We start from the raw sequence: 8,017 nt of genomic DNA on the forward strand, positions 1-8,017 counted from the left end.
CTGGAGACATTATCTTTATGGAGAAAGGTGTGAGATCTACACGGATCATAAGAGTTTGAAGTATATTTTCACTCAGAAGGAGCTCAATATGAGGCAAAGGAGATGGTTGGAATTAATTAAGGACTATGATTGCTCGATAAATTATCATCCGGGAAAGGCAAATGTGGTAGCTGATGTTTTGAGTAGGAAAGAGAGGTTGAATATGGCAGCGGTATCAAAGGAATTATCTGGAGAAATTAGGAGATTTGAATTAGAACTGTGTGTATGCAGAAAAGCTGAGGAGATTTGTCGAACTATGACTTTTCAACCATTATTGTTGGAAAAGATAAAGAAATATCAGGAAGAAGTGATGAAACAGGAGAATAATCAACTGACCGGAGAAGAGATTTGTACTCAAAGGGATGAATAATGTATATTAAGGTTTTCCTCAAGAATTTGGATTCCTCATGTAACTGAATTGAAGAATGAGATATTGTAAGAAGCTCATGATTCTAGATTTTTAATCCATCCGGGAAGCACCAAGATGTATCGGGACTTGAAGCAGAACTTTTGGTGGCCAAATATGAAGCGAGAAGTAGCAAAATGGATTGCGAGGTTCTATACTTGTCAGAAAGTGAAGGCAGAACATCAAAGACCAAGTGGATTAATTCAGCCTTTAAAGATTCTAGAATGGAAGTGGGAAAACATTGCCATGGACTTAATATTAGGATTACCATAAATGAAATCTGGACATGACACTATATGGGTTATAGTTGATCGCCTTACGAAGTCGGCACATTTTCTTCCGATTAAGAAAGGTCTTTATTGGACAGATTGGTCCACCTGTATGTGCGTGAAATCATATTACGACATGGCGTACCTGTATCAATAGTTTAGGACAGATATCCACGATTTAACTCGAGATTCTGGAAGCAATTTCATGAAAGTCTTGGCACCAAGTTGAATGTATCATCTGCAGACTGATGGTCAAAGCGAGAGGACAATTCAAACAATTGAAGACATGTTGCATAGCTGTGCGATTGATTTTGCGGGAAGTTGGGACGACCACCTGCCATTGGTAGAATTCTCCTATAACAACAGCTATCACACAAGTATTGGCATGCCACCATACGAAGCTTTATACGGATGGAAAATGCAGATCACCAACCAGCTGGGATGAAGTGAGAGAAAGAAAGATTTTAGGCCCGAAATTGGTACAACAAATGCATGAGACAGTCAAATTAATTCAGAAGAGATTACTTACTGATCAAGATATGCAAAGAAAGTATGCAGACTCGGCACGTAAGGATATCAGATTCCAAGTAGGTGAAGCCGTATTGCTGAAAGTATTACCGAGGAAAGGGTTGTCTCGATTTGGCAAGAAAGGGATGTTAACACCTAGATATATTGGTCCTTTTGAAGTTTGAAGTCAAGTAGGGAAGGTGGCCTATAAATTAGCTTTGCCGCCTCGGTATCAGCATGTGCATAACGTGTTTCTTGTGTCATTACTTAAGAAGTATAATCCTGATGCCAACCATGTGATAGAATATGAACCTATAGAGATTCAGGCAGACCTGTCATTTGTGGAGCAACCTGTCAAATACTCGACTGGCAAGAGAAGAGTCTTAGAAATAAGTTGGTCAAGTTGGTAAGAGTACTTTGGAGAAATCCCAAGGTTGAAGAGTCAATGTGGGAACTAGAGTCGGATATGCGTAGCTGGTATCCTCACTTATTCTCCTAGATTCTGAGGACAAAATCCTTAAAGGGGGAGAGGATGTTACGACCGGTATTTCTAAACCCTATCTATATATAATTGTGTGTTTATAATTAAAATTTAAATTGTGTCAAATTATAAATGTCGATGATCTATATGACTGAGTGCCTATAAATTAAGTGTTTAATGTATTAGTTTATATATAAAAAAATTTGAAAAGAAAATCTTATCATTTAGTATTTTTAAATGATAATCAAAAGTATTTCATTTTATATTTCGATTTTAAAAATCTTTTAACAATAAACTTTCAAATTTTATATCATTAAATTTCTAAAATCATAAGCTATTTTATGATTTTTATTTTGTGATTTATGGAGGTGCATTTATATTTATAAAAATTGTTTTATATAAATTAGTTGATTTAAATTGCAAATTAATTAGTTTCCCATGCATGCAAATACCCTCCAATTCAATTTAAAGGGCATAAGAGACAATTCATACCCAACTAAACTTCTTCTATCCACCAAAAGACGAAACTACCCTTGCATGCACTTTTGCTTGGTTATTGGAGAAGGGCACTTTAGTACATTCCAAATTCCACTATTGAATTAGTGTATGATGAACCATAAAGAGAGGAGTTAATCCAAAATCACACTCCACTCAAGCTCATCATTTTCACTCTCAAATTTTCTCTCATTCCCCTCTCTTTTTCTTCATTCGGCCGAAGCCCCTTCCCCCATTCCCTTTAAATTTTTTTCATCATATCTTTGCCATTCTAGTGTAATTCCATTACCCATTAATATAATATACACTTTACAAGAAGTTCCATGCTTAGGAGATGAAGTTTAATGCTTGCATTTCTTGATTTATGTGATCTCCAAAGAGAAACTCTTTATTCATGTGGATTAAAGAGTTCTCAATGAGATATACTTTTTATGTGCATAAACTAAGTGTTTCCATAAATAAAAACCTTTACATGCTACTGATCTTTAGTTGTAAATAGAGGTGGCCAAACGGGCGGTTTGGCTCGGCACGCTCGTGAATCGGCTCGCCAGAAACTCGTATAACTCGGCTCGTGACGTGCCGGTTCAAAATTCGGCACAAACCGTATATTAAAACGAGCCGAGCACGAGTTGGATTGGATTGAACCGGAACCGGCCCGGAACCGGCACGCGATTCGCCACCTGGCTGCCTAACTTTTATTTTTGAAAAATACTATCTTATATTATTTTAAATTTCTAATTTGAAAACTTTTAAATATATGCAAAATGTTATAAATTTTATTAATTAACAATCATTCATATATATTTGTTGGTAATGGGTGTTTAAAAAAATGAACAACGAAAATATAAAAAAGCACCTGATTTATTTACCAAAAAAAGAGACATTAACCTTTTAAAAAAACATTTGTCAAAAAAAATAGAAAATTCGTGAACCGGCCCGCTAAATCGGCACGCTCGGCACGTAAGAGGTCTTTTCTTTTCCTGTTCATGAATCCCATGCACCAGGTTCCATCATCCATGTCATGCATCATCCTGCTCACATGCTACATTGCTACTGCTTGCTAATTAGCTAATAATTTAATTTGCATTAATAAGAATCATCTCTGTCAAATGTTATATGTCAATCAACTATAATCAAGGGCATCCTATTAGAAAAAAATACAGTGTTCATATAATTCGGCTCGCCAAATTAGGCAGCCCGGCTCGCCGTCTCCCCTCATCCGTCTGCAAATCGTGTAAACCGCCAAAATCGTTTAACACGGGTAAATCGCGGGCCGTTCACGAATTGTCGTTTATCGAACCGGCCCGAACCCGGCACGGCTCGTCTTATCACACGGGCTGTTTACGAGTTCATAGCTAAACGAACCGGCCCGCCGAAAATTCGGCACGGTACGCACGGCACGATCGTGTGGACACCTCTAGTTGTAAAGTCATATTCTACTTTGCATGTTAGGGATAGGGCATGATTTTCAAGTCTAATCATGTTATATATGCTCTTTTTTTCGAAAATGTACATACATGCTTAGTTTGTGTTAAATTCGACCTTATATGTGCTTAAAACGAATTGTTTCCTTGATATTATTCTTGATCTTAGTTGTTAAAAGGTAGTGTGCATGATCTTTTGAAGTAGTTAAGTATTTTAAGTCGAATTTATGAGCTAATAGCCCTCTTGTTTAGTCGAACTTGATATAGTGATCATCTTGAGTTGCATGTTAAGTTTTATTTTGCATGTTGGTACTATAAGGCATGGATGATCTCCATTATTGGTTGAGGCCTTAGTTTAGAATCTTATAGTAGTAAATTTTCCTTGGTTGAGATTTAATTTGTGGTTTTAAAGTGGGAGCTAAGGTGGAAAGGCTAGGATAGAATCCAGAAAATTTTTCCAGATTTGCATGTGAGTTTTGTGTTGATTTTGAATGGGCATTTCTTAGGAATTGTTAGGCCCAAGACATGGGATTTAAGAATTGGGGTATAATTGAGTATATAAGTCACAAATTAGAGAAACCCAACCATTTAGTGAGGTTCACACACCAAAATTTAGAATCTGTCCAACAGGGGACAGTTTTGTTGCAACTTAGAAATGAGAAGTTTTGACCATGTCAAGGGTAGGCCCTCACTAGGCCTTGGTTAGCCCTAGTTAGAGGGATTGTCAGAGGAGTTTTTCTATCCATAGTTCATAGGAATTGAGTTAGAATCATGTGTCATAAGTTAGTGCAAAGCATGACACTTTTCTGTCCAAAAAATAGGGGAACATTGGACTTTAAGCTTAGGCCCAGGTAGACCCAATGTAGGCCCTTGAGCCACACCAAGTTTGAGAGTTGCCTTATGATCAGAAGAGTCTAGTGTAGAAGTTTGAGAGGTAAACTTGAAGTGTAAGTGTTTCAATTGTACTCATAAACCCATTGGTTTTAGGACACTTATGCGTGAGGTCTAGGTTGAACACCATAGCTGTAAGATAGTATGAGGTCAGTAGAGTGTAAGGCCTAAGTCAGGGTCCATAAGAACTTGATGGTTTAGAAAAGGCACTTCGAGTTATGGGGACGATATTAAGAGTTTTGGCTAGTTTAGCGTAACTAAGTGACTTGAGTAAGTGGAGTGAGATCATCCAAGCCTAGTGATGCAATATAGTGTGTATGGATATATTATTATATACTTAAATTTGCTATGTGAACATGAGTGGCTATGTAAACTATTATGCTTATAAGGTAATTATAAATGTTTATGTGTATATAGGCCTAAGTGCCAATGTGTGTAATTTCGGTTTATAATTAGGTTGAGTTAGTGAGTATATATTATAATGAGGATATTATTATTTTGTGTAGGCTCTCGAGACGAGGGTAAACTTGCCATTAAAGTCGAGTGAAGCTCCAGTTGCTCCCACCTGCCAGTCAAGTCAAGCCTTGCTCAAGGCAAGTGTTTCAACCTACCTTTTTGTTTCTACTGTAAGATAGTGTTAGCCCATCTTTTATATATGATGCGAGTATTCTAATTCACCTTGATATATACGATCCAAGTGGTTTCAAATCTATCTTTTGTATTATATGCAAATGCCATGAACCCTCAAGTATCTATTGCAAGTAGTAACTTTGCTTGGAGATTTTTATGCAAGTAATTCGAAAGTCGTACCATGCTAATATACCAAGTAATTGTGATGTGGAACCATGTGCAAGTTATCCTCAGTAACCTTATCTTGATACCTAAAAGTCATATATCCCTTAAAAGTCGTTTATTATTGCTTGATAACCTTATTCTTACCCCAAAAACATGATACCCTGTTAAACTTTGAACTGATGCTCACCTTCTTTATATTTCAACACCTATGTCTTATCTGGAACCATTACCTTGAACCTAGTTTGACTTAGTTCCTTCATACTATCCGGTAACCCTACTAAATCTCATTGACAAATTCCTTGTGAATATAAACCTTGCAATTCCCTTGATAAAGTATAGTCTAGTAGATCATGGCCTTGAAATTTAGTGGACCTATTCCCTGTGCTTCAAAGTTGATCTAGAACCCTTGATAAAGATGCTCAGTGTTTAAGAAATTAACCGTCACTTGGCATCAGTTTTTAAAATAAAAAGTTAAAATTTGGATTTCCAGTCCCAAAGGGAGACAAATATTTTCTTTAGATAGTGGATCTGGACTGAGACGCAAGTCATTTCCGCTCTTAATTTGTAGGCTTAAAAGTTGCCTAAGGATCCCATTAATGTTCTAGAACCCAGCGAGGTTCGGGATTACTTCGCGGCTGATCGTCGGCTGTAATCCGTAGCGTCATAATATGGTTTTTGATAAGGAAATGGTTTTGAATGGTTTTATTACAAGAAAAGATGCCATCACCCTGAAAGTTTATCTCTTGATACTATATTGTTGAATCTTTCAATTCCATTGTTAATTTTTTATTCTTGTTTATGTATATTATAGCCCTTGTTGAGCATTTGGCTCACTACTTGCTTACACTGATATTACAGCTAGCAGATGTGGTTAGATTCAAGCAGAGAGCGCGTAAGACTTGTGATGCTGATTCGTGTGTTCGAGCTCAGGTAGTTAGTGATTTTGTGTGTGAGGACTCGATATTGGAATCAGCTTCTAATAGTTAATAGTGTTGGCTATTCCAAACCCTAAACTGTAAAGATCTTGGATTTAGATGTATTTACTTCTTATTGTTAACTAATATAATTACTCGTATATTGTCTTTTGCAAATGTTTGGGGCGTGACAATAACGCTTGGCTCTGATACCATTTCTGTAACACCCCCAAATCCGGGGTCGGGGATCTGGGTTGTCACGAGTTCCATCTTCTTTAATAACACTTAATCTTAATAAACAACCAACTATTGCGCACTGTGACCCCACAATATACACACACCTCACAAGTTATAGTCTCAGAGATGAATACCAAAAATAACACAAGTTATTTCATTCCACAATTATAAACCATTACACCTTAAAAGGGTTTTGAATAAATTTACATATTCTTTTCCATTAGTACAATTCATAAATATACATAAGTCTGGTACATCAACAGTTGAAAACCTAGCCTATTGGTAGTTCCTACCTCAGCTACAATGGCATCAACGCCTACAGGAAACTGCGGAACATTTCCTATCAACTCGTGAATTGGGAGCTTGGTCTTATTCATCTTGTCTATCTGTTGTTGTGTGATGAAAGAAGAAAGCAATGGTGAGCAACAAGCCCACCGAAATAATATGTATAATAATTAAAAATATATGAGCATTCTCATAGTACTCATGAAAGTCCTGGTCAAGAAGAAATGAACCAAGTTTGATATCTTAATGCGACGAAGTCGCAAAAATATTCAGTATATATATACATATATATACTTCTCAAAATCTTTGAAATCCTCTGACATGTATAATGTACACAGAGTTCCAGTTTATAACTGTATAAAATATCATTGCAAGGTGATCTCATATATCTAACCTTGTCTTAACATTTTTTCTGAAAATCTTTGTCGTGCATAAGATAATCATTAACTAGATATAAGTTGAAAAGATTAAGTTACAAAATACTCCAATATACTTATATATTTTCCGAATACTACTCGAACTACCACCATTCAAGCTATAATTAGTTTCAAACGTTCATCCCATAGATGAGACTACAAGATAAGACTTGAATAGATTCAATCTTTGAAATATCATTCAAAAGAAATGAAGTTACGAGATACTTCATTAAGTCCCGATATATATATACACCTATATATATATATCTCATACTTTCCTAAAAAACCTCTGTTATGAACAGTATAAACAGAGTTGTAATACCCAATGAATTTGGAAAGAAGAAAACTTTGGCATAAACCCAATATCTTGTTGATCAGGCAAAGATACCAATTAATTAACCTTTTCCTCTAGTAGATGGATGAATTCCCCACTGGTCATCACCCTGTCCGCATTAGGACCTTATGCCGGACTGCAACTCAGCCACTTACGCTTAGATGGACTACCACTCAGCCACTTACACTTTGATGGACTCCCACTGAGCCCATGTTGCTTATGCCGACGCATTCCGATTGGGATTACTTCCCGAATGTTGGGCAAGTAATCATACTCTTTTATCAAGTTAGCAACTTCGTTGCTCCAAAAATACACCACTGAGCCGGATCCCTAAGGTTTTGAGAGAGTATTTAAATCCCCTTCGAAAGGAAGATCTTAAATCTGAAAATGAGTTTTGGGATCCGCTCTAAATTTTAAAATCATTTTGATGACTCGAAAATATTTTAAAGAATGTTTAGAGTAATGATGATATAATAAAATAATTCAGTCCCGATATGTTAGAAAATATCTGAATATGATTATTT

This window comes from Apium graveolens, chromosome 1 (assembly GCF_009905375.1).
Source record: "Apium graveolens cultivar Ventura chromosome 1, ASM990537v1, whole genome shotgun sequence".
NCBI lineage: Eukaryota > Viridiplantae > Streptophyta > Magnoliopsida > Apiales > Apiaceae > Apium > Apium graveolens.